The sequence below is a fragment of the Chiloscyllium plagiosum genome, unplaced genomic scaffold (assembly GCF_037043375.1).
Source record: "Chiloscyllium plagiosum isolate Xiang-an unplaced genomic scaffold, Cpla_swu_hap1 HiC_scaffold_25, whole genome shotgun sequence".
NCBI lineage: Eukaryota > Metazoa > Chordata > Chondrichthyes > Orectolobiformes > Hemiscylliidae > Chiloscyllium > Chiloscyllium plagiosum.
This window is the reverse complement of record NW_028270163.1, coordinates 27,641,343-27,652,257: the sequence shown is the minus strand read 5'-3', so window position 1 is coordinate 27,652,257 and position 10,915 is coordinate 27,641,343.

Sequence of the window (10,915 nt, the reverse complement as noted above, 5' to 3'; positions counted from 1 at the left end):
TAAGCTGCAATTGTCTTTACCTTCTTGTATGAACCAGACTCCCTTCCATAGATTCATAGGTTTATACAGCGCAGAAAAGGCCCTCAAGCTCATTGAGTCTGCACCTTTAAAAATGCTCTAATCCCAATTTCCTGCATTTGCCCTGAATCCTTGAATGTTATGACATTTGAAATGCTCATCCAAATATTTTTTAAAGGTTGCAAGGTTTCTGGCCACCACTACCTTCCCAGGCTCTCCATTTCAGATTCCCACCACAATCTGAGAGAAAAGTTTTTTTTCCTAAATCCCCTCTGACTTTCCTGCCCCTTACCCTAAAACTATGCCCTCTCATGATTGACTCCACAACCAAGGGGAATAGCTGCTCTCTATTCACCCTGTCCATATCCCTCATAATCGTATACACCTCAATCATGTACTACAAGAGCCAATAAATTCAGTTCCCTTTTACAATATTAATTTTGAGTCAGGCAGGTCCTTGTTTATTTCTGCCTTTGTAATCTTGGTTCCCAGACAGGTGATCACAGCAGCAATTTTAAGTCTGTATTTCTCCTTTTTAAAATATATCTTCTACCAACCTCCCCCCCGCCCCCACCTTCTCTGCAAAACTGTGTTTGTGTGTGGTTAATGTCACTGTTTCTTATGATTCTAGGGTTTAATTAGTAATAAAACTCCACTCTCACTCAATGAAACATTTGTAATTGGTTCTCCTTTTTTATTGGTTAACTAAGTTTAGTTGAAGAGAAAGTGAGGTCTGCAGATGCTGGAGATCAGAGCTGAAAATGTGTTGCTGGAAAAGCGCAGCAGGTCAGGCAGCATCCAGGGAACAGGAGAATCGACGTTTCGGGCATAAGCCCTTCTTCAGGAATGCGGAGATGAGTTCGGTGGGGCAGGAGCAAGCGGAGACAATGGGTCGGCCGGGGCAGTCAGGTTTGTGGATTTTGGGACAATGGGTCGGCTGGGGCAGTCAGGTTTGTGGATTCCTGAAGAAGGGCTTATGCCCAAAACGTTCCCTGGATGCTGCAAGCAACACATTTTCAGCTAAGATTAGTTGAAGTGTGATAACTCTATGCTAAAACAAATAAAGATAATGTTGCAAACAATCGGGGGGGGGGGGTGCTAAAAGTATCGCCCTACTTCAGTTGTGTTAACAGACATGAGATGTAATATTATGGTGACAAATAAGAATCTGAGGTGGTTCATAGATGCTGAAAGGATAGCTCAGATCTTCTGGGCAATGGTGATTCTGTTGTGAATAATCAGATTATCAGTATTGAAGTTGTGTAGCTGGGTACTCGAGCAGTTGGGCAGTCAGTGGACAGGGGAGGTGGGTGGGAGAATGTTCAGTAGTCTAGTTAGAGGGCTGGATGTTTGGAGATAGTGGATAGTAGTTGGGATAGTAGATAGTCAGGAGCTGAGCAATTAGGTTAGGCCAGGATGCAGTTGATGTGGCAGTATTGTCACTGGGATAATAATCAGAGACCCAGCCAAATTTTCAGCTGACATGGTTCGAATGCAACCATGGCAGGTGATGATATTTGAATGCAATTAACCAATCTGTAAAAATAAGCGAGTCCAGCGGTGACCATAAAACCAATACCATGTGTTTGACAATGCCTTCTGACATGGCCTTGCAAGCCACTGAAATGCATCCAATTGCTACAACATCTGATAGAAGGAACACAACTAGATGAACAACCCAGCATTGGAAACAACAGTGTACACAGCCTTGTCATTTCTGCAAAGTCCTCATTGCCAACATTGAGGGCCTTATTTAAAAACTGACAGCATTGGCTTACAGGCAAGTTGAGCAATAGCAAAATATAGTCATAAACATGGAATCATATGTTACAGATAATGTCTCAGATACAAGATTAGAGTGGTGCTGGAAAAGCACAGCAAGTCAGGCAGCATTCAAGGAGCAGAGAAATCGACGTTTCGGGCAGGAGCCCTTCATCAGGAATCTGATGAATGGTTTCTGCCTGAAACGTTGATTCTCCTTACCAGCACCACTCTAATCTTGACTCTGATCTCCAGAATCTGCAGTCCTCACTTTCACCTAATGTCTCAGATACTACCATCAAATCCCTGGTATAGCCTGTTTTACTGGCAGGACAGGCACACCATAGTGGGAAGCACAGTGGTATGTAATCGAGAAGGTCCTGTCACAGAAGTCTCAATATTGATTCTGGACTCTACTAAATCGCATGTCAGGTCAAACATGGGCTAGGAAACCTCCTACTAATTAGCATGTACCATTCCTCACTTGGTTAATGAATCAGTACTCCTCTATGTTGAGCACCAATTAGAAAAGTCACTGAGGATGCCAAGAGCACATTGTGTACTCTGAGTGGTAGTGTACCTGTCTCTGAGCCATGAGGCCTGCATTCAAGTCCCACCTGCTCCTGATGTTTGTAATGATATCACTGAACAGGTTGATTCAAAACAGTTATGGATAATATATAAAATGTTTCTTCTCTGAATGGGAGACTACAATGTCTATCGTTAAGAATGGCTCAGAAACACCACTACCAACCAAGCTACCAATCAAGCCAGCCAAATCTTTAGAAACATATCTGCTCAATGGGACTGCACCAGGTGGTGAGAGAACCAAGAAGAGAAAAATCTACTTGACCTGCTCCACACCAGTCTAGCGAGAAGTAGATACATTGGAGCATGACAGTATCTATAAGAGTCCTTGTGGGAAAGCAATCCCATTTTCTCTTTGAAAATAGTGTCCATTATGTTGTTTCCGCCCCTCCCGCCCCCCCCCCCCCCCACCCCACCCCACCACCCCACCACCCACCATGTTGAATGGGACAGATTTTGGACACATCTAGCAGCTTAATACTGGGCATCCATGAGGTACTGTGTGCTGTCAGTAGCTGCAGAATTGTAATCAACCAAACTGTTTCTGTGATACTTAATGTGCAAATTTGGCTACACAATGATCAGTGTTGTGCAAAAGTAATTGACTCCTTGTAAAATACACAGAAGGATGTAATTAGAAGTGTTGTAGATGTAGGATTGCTCGCTGAGCTGGAAGGTTCTCTTCTCAAATCTTCTCAAAACTTGCTAACATTAGAAGTGTCTAGTTTTATTTCCCAAGGTGAAGCTATTTTCTCAATGTTTTTATTTATTCACAGGATGCAAATGTCACTGGCTAGGCCAGCATTTGTTGCCTATTCCTAATCGCCCAGAGGTTAGTTAAGGGTCAACTACATTGCAATGGGTCTGAAGTCACATGTAGACCAGACCAGGTAAGTGTGACATTTTCCTTCCCTAAGTTACATTAGTTAACCAGATGGGTATTTCCCTACAATGGTTTCATGACCATCATTAGATCTGTAATTCCAGATTTTTATTTCAACTCAAATTCTACCATCTGCTATAGTAGGATTTGTATCAGGTTCCTACAACATTACCTGGGTCTTTGGATTACTAGTCTAGTCATAATTTGGAGATGCCGGTGTTGGACTGGGGTGTACAAAGTTAAGAATCACACAACACCAGGTTATAGTCCAACAAGTTTAATTGGAAGCACACTAGCTTTCGGAGCAACGCTCCTTCATCAGGTGATTGTCTAACCATAGTATCCTTAGGCCATTGCCTCCTCCTCTACTATTGAAGGAACTATTCCTTTAATGAAAGACTTTAAATGGAGTGCAAACCCAAAACAATCACAGCATTATGTGAAAGATAGTCTGCCAAAATAAAAACTGTGAAAGCATTTTCAAGATTTGACTTTGGAATTAGGAGCTCAGTTGGAACAAGTCAAGGCCCTCCCATTGGGTAGAACAACAGAGGGGAGGAGCAGAAGGAGAGTGTTTTGATTGGTTGTATGGAATGTTCCAGATTGTGAAGAATGTGTAGAGTTCCACAGCCACAATCACTCTCACAGAGAAGGTCATTGTGCAGGTTTTGGTTAATGTTATGTTAAAGCTGTCAGAGGGTAGGGTAATTCAAATAAAATTTACAAAGCAGATGACCACACATTTTTGGTATAAGGTATTCCAAATCCCTTGGAGAAAATAGGGAGTTTGGCTTTGGGAGCAGCTAAATAGTTTGCAAAGTGAGCATGAATAGTGATTGAAGACAAAGGGTGATGCTGGCGTTGTAGCACTGTGGGTGGGGGATTTGGAGGGGCTTGTACTAACATGCCTAAAGCTCAAAGGTAGGATTGCTAAAAATAGATACAAATTTACAATGATAACTAAATGGGGCAGTAAGAGAGATTTGGGGGTTAGGTATTTCGTGAGAATGGAGTAAGCAATAAAAAGAGCGTAGATCACAGCTGGAACTAACTTTAATAAGGCATGGTGCAGAGAGAGGGATGAGATTTGGTCTGAGCTAACTGGTCTCAGTTGGTGATGGAGTGAGCAGACCATAACTGACTATTGTGATGGAAATGGTCCTGGACCATGCTGGAATTGTAAGAGAGGCAGCACATGGGAACTGGCAACCTGAGCTAGCAGTATGAAGATGCAGCCAATTTGAAGTCTGAACCCTGAAGCTCAGGGACAATATGAATGGGCTAGTCTCCTTTGGATTTCAATCAGTTTAATGTCATGAAAAATGGTGAACAGCCAATGCAAGGTTGGTTGGAATCATGGGGAGGGGGATGGTGTTTGAAATGAGGCATCCAATATGACAACAGCCCAGTTTTTATCTGTCTAGCTTAGGACAATCATGTTCATCATTGCTATATAACTATCATTGGAAATGTGCATATCTCAGTCCTTTGCAGCTGTATTGGCAACAAAATATAAAATCCAGAAGGTGTACACAAACAGTTCTACTCAAAACAAAGTTGATTGACATTCTTTGCACATCATTAATTTCTAATTTACTGTCTGAAATAGTAAAGCACATTGACAACCCCCAGTGTTAAATCTTGACAAGACTGGGGGAGGCTACATCATCAGCAGAAACAAATTCTTGAGAGATCCATAAACCTCCCGATGTTAATAACTTGCTAATATTTATTGTCAGAGCTGATATGAGTTATAGAACATGCTGACAACTTATCAGATATGGACCCAATGTAGTGATTACAATGAGTTCAGCCAGGTGGACCTCAGAGAATATGAGCTCCCTGATTAGGGTTGTTCATCTGAGAGAAAGTGAGGACTGCAGATGCTGGAGATCAGAGCTGAAAAATGTGTTGCTGGAAAAGCGCAGCAGGTCAGGCAGCATCCAAGGAGCAGGGGAATCGACGTTTCGGGCATAAGCCCTTCTTCAGGAATGAGGAAGGTGTGCCAAGCAGGCTAAGATAAAAGGTAGAGAGGAGGGACTTGGGGAGGGGCGTTGGGAATGCGATAGGTGGAAGGAGGTTAAGATGAGGGTGATAGGCCGGAGAGGGGGTGGGGGCGGAGAGGTCGGGAAGAAGATTGCAGGTCAAGAAGGTGGTGCTGAGTCTGAGGGTTGAGACTGAGATAAGGTGGGGGGAGGGGAAATGAGGAAGCTGGAGAAATCTGCACCATCTGCACCAACCAACCCAACCGCCCCATGGCTGAACACTTTAACTCCCCCTCCAACTCTGCCAAGGACATGCAGGTCCTTGGCCTCCTCCATCGCCAGACCATGGCAACACGACGCCTGGAGGGAAAGCACCTCATCTTCCGCCTAGGAACCCTCCAACCACAAGGGATGAATGCAGATTTCTCCAGCTTCCTCATTTTCCCTCCCCCCACCTTATCACCGAAACGTCGATTCTCCTGCTCCTTGGATGCTGCCTGACCTGCTGCGCTTTTCCAGCAACACATTTTTCAGTTGCTAATCTGGTCCCATCACTGAACCTGGCTGACAGAAAAACAGGAGTGTCAGACAACCTGTTCAGTCTGAGAACTAGCTCTGAAGGAGACAGATCAGTGTCAAGGACATTCCATGTGTAAATAAAGGGTGACCTGGGGATGGGATATTGGCCTCTGTGGAGTTATATCACCCATGAAACAAGCTTTCTGAAGGGGAAAGATGGAATGTAAAAACCAATATTGGCTTTGACATTCTTTATGAAATTAGTGTTCCTATTAAGAGTATGAGCTTCAAAAGACACATTGTTTAAAGTCACAATGTGCCATTTGAACATAAGAATGTAAGAAGTTTGAGTAGGAGTAGGCAATTCAGCTCCTTGAACCTGCTTTGCTTTTCAATACAACCATGACTGATCTCTTCTCAGTTTCAACTCCACATTTTTGCTGTAATCCTCTTCCTGTAATCCTTTAACCCATTTGTATTTAAAAATCTATCTGTCTCCTCCTTATATGTATTCAGTGTCCTGGTATCCATCACACTGTGAGGTAATGGATTCTGCAGACTCAGGAAATTTTGAGAGAAACAATTTCTCCTCATCTCTGATTTTAATCTGCTACTTCTTATCCTAAAATTATGACCTCTTGTTCTAGGCTGCCCCATAAGGGAAACATCCACTCTATGTCTACATTATCCATCTCCTTCAGGACCTTTCATGTCTCAATTAGATGTCATTCTTCTAAATTGCTCAATCTCTCCTCTTAAGACAAACATTTCACCTCTGGAGTTAATCTGGTTAACCTTCTCTGACCTGCCTCCAGCGCATTTACATTCTTTTTGATTTGGATGGCCAAATACTTAGTTTATGCAATTATTATTTGACAGGTTTTGAATAACAAATCGCCTCTTCAGGAACACCTGGAAGGCACCAATGCTTTGGACTTGTTTTTTTTAAGCCTGTAATTGTATAAATGCAGATAAAACAAGAGAACATATTCATTAAACTTAATCTTTGCACATAATAAATTTCTCCAAAATGGAACTAATTAAAATGTTCTTGTTAAGATCAGAGATCATGTTGCTGATGGACAAATCAGATTCTAGATTGAAATTTGGCGTGATAAATCATATTTTGTTTTTTTTTAAACACAGTGGACTTTCACTGAATCAAAGCATGTGGGTTTCAGATTTAATTTTGACAATACATGATCCAAGGGCTCTCCGTATATCACCATTTGAAAGATTTTAAAATACACAGCAAAACAAATTCCATTTATACTCCATTTATCACCTTACATTTACTCAACGTGTGGAGAAATTCCTTCCCGATCAAACTTGTAGGTTTAAAGCAACTGTTTTTTTCTCTGTTCCAGTCCTGTGAGCTGTTAGACCTTTATTCTTGTCCTCTGACATGACTGAAAGCTTAAACTTCCTCAGTCTTTTAATAATTTGCACCATTTTAACCAAACATGTTTGGCTTAGAAACTTCACAAACTTCATTCTTTCACTGAGACAATGTATTTTGAGAAATGTTTAGAACAATTTCCTTTTCTAGGAAAGACTATGCTTACATCTGACCCATCAGTTCATTCTTAAATGTTTGAACTAAACTTAAACACAACTTGTTCATACTATCTACTATTAAGCGAATGGCTTAATGTTTTCTCTCTCCAGTCATAAACCCCTCAGTATATTAACATTCCAGGGACATGTATTGGTTTAAAATCTTGGGGATCATCCCAAGTACTGAATGATGTGGCATTCTTGAGAAAGCTGGGAAAATTGCATGAAATTGGCTGTGCGGAGTTTCCTGTCATTGAGAGAAAAAGTTCCATTTTCCAACCACATATTGAATGGTGAAATGAGATTCTCAACAGTCAATAGCGAGAATTTGTTTATATGCATTCTTGTTGTTACATCATCTCACCGATATGCAGTTTCATATTCTCCATACGCTGGATAGAAATGCAGACAATATTCCCAACATGAAAGTCAAAGCAATTACCAAGTAAGTCCAGGGCACCAATTTTTGTTCCACACCTCCAGGAGTTGGCAACATCTCAGAGCTTGATCCTTGGGTAGCAACAGCATGTCCCTCTCTGTCCCCATTGGCAAAGTGCTGTCTCACCTACCCTGTGTCCAACATGTCCAGGGCAATTAAATCAGCTGTGCCTGGAGGTTCTGGATTGACAGTGTTTGAATATGTGCAAGATTGGGCTTTAAAGTAGGTGCCAATGCCAGGGATCCTGTGAGTTCCTGGCAGGGGCCATTATTTCTGCCTGTGATGAGTGGTAGAAGGCGATGAGTGGGACACAATAGGGGTGTGATGCATATATAATGAGATGTGTTTTTATTTTTTCATTTATTTATTCCCTTATAGGAGTTAGGAATTGCTGCTGGCCAACAATTATTGTCCACCTCACGTTGCCCTTGAGGAGGTGGGCTGCCTCCTTGAGCCATTGGAGTCCATATGCTGTATGTTGACCCACAAAGCCCTTAGGGAGAGATTTCCAGGATCTTGACCCAGCGACAGTGAGGGAACATGGTGCTCCCATGTATCTGCCACCCTTGTCCTTCGAGATTGAAATTGTCATTGATTTGGAAGGTGTTATTGAAGGATGTTTGGTAAATTTGTGCAGTGCATCTTGTAGATAGTAAAAGCTGCTGCTATTGAGTGTCAGTGTAGAAGGGGATACTTGTGGATGTGGTGCCAATCAAACAGGTTGCTTTGACCGAGATGGTGTCAAGCTTCTTCAATGTTTAAGCTGCACTTATCCAGGCAAGTGAAAAGCATTTTATTACTTCTGACTTATGCTGTGCAGGTGGTGGATGAGCTTGGGGAGGAAGGAGGTATATTATTCACCACAGTATTCTCAGCCTCTGACCTGCTCTTGTAGTCATGACCTTAATGTGGCAATTCCAGTTGAGTTTCCAGTCAATGATATCTGAAGGATGTTGATAATGATGACGTTACCATTGAATGTCAAGGGCAGTGGTTAGATTGTCTCTTATTGGAGATGACCATTGTCTGCGTAAAAAAAGAAATTATGTGGCATAAATGTTACTTGGCATTTGTCAGCCCAAGACTGGATATTGCCCAGATCTTGTTGCCTTTAAGCATGAATTCCTACAGTAACTCAAGAGTTAAGAATGGTGCTAAACATTGTGCAATCATTGGTGAATGTCCTCACTTCTAACCTAATAATGGACACAAAGTCATTGATGAAACAGTTGAAGATTGTTAGGCCTGAGACACCCCACTGAGGAACAGCTGCAAATGCCCTAGAGCTGTGATGACTGACCTCCAACAATCATAACCATCTTCCTATGTGTCAGGTACACTCCAACCAGTGGAGACTTTTCCCCCAATACTCAATGATTCCCGTTTTTCTCGGGCACCTTGATGCCCCACTCAATCAAATGGTATCAAGGCTTTGATATCAAGGGCTAGAAACAAAACAAAATCTGCAGATGCTGAAATCCAAAGTAGACAAGCAGGAGGCTAGAAGAACACAACAAGCCAGGCAGCATCAGGAGGTAGAGAAGTCAACATTTCAGGTATAACCCTTCTTCAGGGGTAGACCCAAAACATTGACTTCTCCACCTTCTGATGCTGCCTGGCTTGCTGTGTTCTTCCAACTTCCTACTTGATATGAAGGACTGTCACACTCACCTCATCTCTGAAGTTAAGAATGGGGTGCATAATTTTAAGGTGAGAGGACAGAGATTTATAAAAGACATTGGGGCAATTTGTTTTACACAGAGAATGGTTCTCATGTGGAATGAACTTTCTGAGGAGGTGGGGGATTGCAACATTTAAAAGACATTTGGATAAGTACATATATAAGAAAGGTTTGGAGGAGTATGGGCCAGGGGCAGGCAAGTAGAGCTAGTTTAGTTTGGGATTATGTTTGACATGGACTGGTTGGACCGAAGGGTGTGTTATAATGATGTATGATTCCATTACTCTACATTTTAACTATGGTGGTACTGAGGACGGAGCTGAATGGCCCTGGCGAACCTTATCTGGGTGTCAACGAGTAGGTTATTGCTGAGCAAGAACTGCTCAATATACCACTCTTGATGCCACCTTCCATCACTTTGCTGATGATCAAGAGTAGACTGATGGGGCTGTAATTGGCCAGGCTGGTTTTGTCCTGCTTTTTGTGTACAGGACATACCATGGCAATTTTCCACATTGTCGGGTAGATGCCAGTGTTGTAACTGTATTGAAAGAGCTTGGTTAGGGGATGAGCAGATTCTGGAGTACACGTCTTCAATATATTGCTGAAATGTTGTCAGGATCCATAGCCTTTGCAATATCTATTGCTTCCATTTGTTTCTTGATATCATATGGAGTGAATCAAACTAGCTGGGGACCATTGGAGGAGGCTGAGATTCATCATCCATTTGATTGAAGATTGTTACAAATTCTTCAGCCTTAACGTATGGCCACTTCCACCTTTGTAGAGCCTCCTCCACCAGTAAATTGTTTAATTATCCACCATTCAACACTGGATGCCATAGGACAGCAGAAATTGGATCTGACCTGTTGGTTGTGGGATCACTTAGCTCTGTCTATCATTTTGCGACTTATGCTGTTTGGCACACAATCTTAATTGGTAGCTTCACCAGGCTGACACCTCACTTTTGAGTTTGTCTGGTGCTGTTCCTGACTTACCCTCCTGCAGTCTCCTTTGAACCAGGTTTGATTTCCTGGCTTGATTGGGGGACAAGAAGTTGCAGATTGTGCTGGAGTACAATTCTGCTGCTGTTGATGGTCCACGCCGCCTCACGGATGCCCAGTCATGAGTTGCTATATGTTCGAAGTCTGAACATTTTGCACAGTGATAGTGCCACACAACACAATGGAGGGTATTCTCAATGTGAAGTCAGGGCTTTGTCTCCACAAGGACTGTGCAGTGGTTGCTCTTATTGATACTGTCATGGACAGATGCATCTGCAGCTGGCAGATGGTAAGGCTAAGGCTTTTTCCTCTTGTTGGTTCCCTCACTACCTGCTGCAGACCCAGTCTAGCAGCCATGCCCTTTAGGACCCAACGAGCTCAATCAGTAATGTTGCCACGTTGAAGTCCCCCACCCAAAGTACATTTTGTGTCCTTCCCACCCTCAGTACTTCCTCCAAGTGTAGTTCAACATCAGCTGAG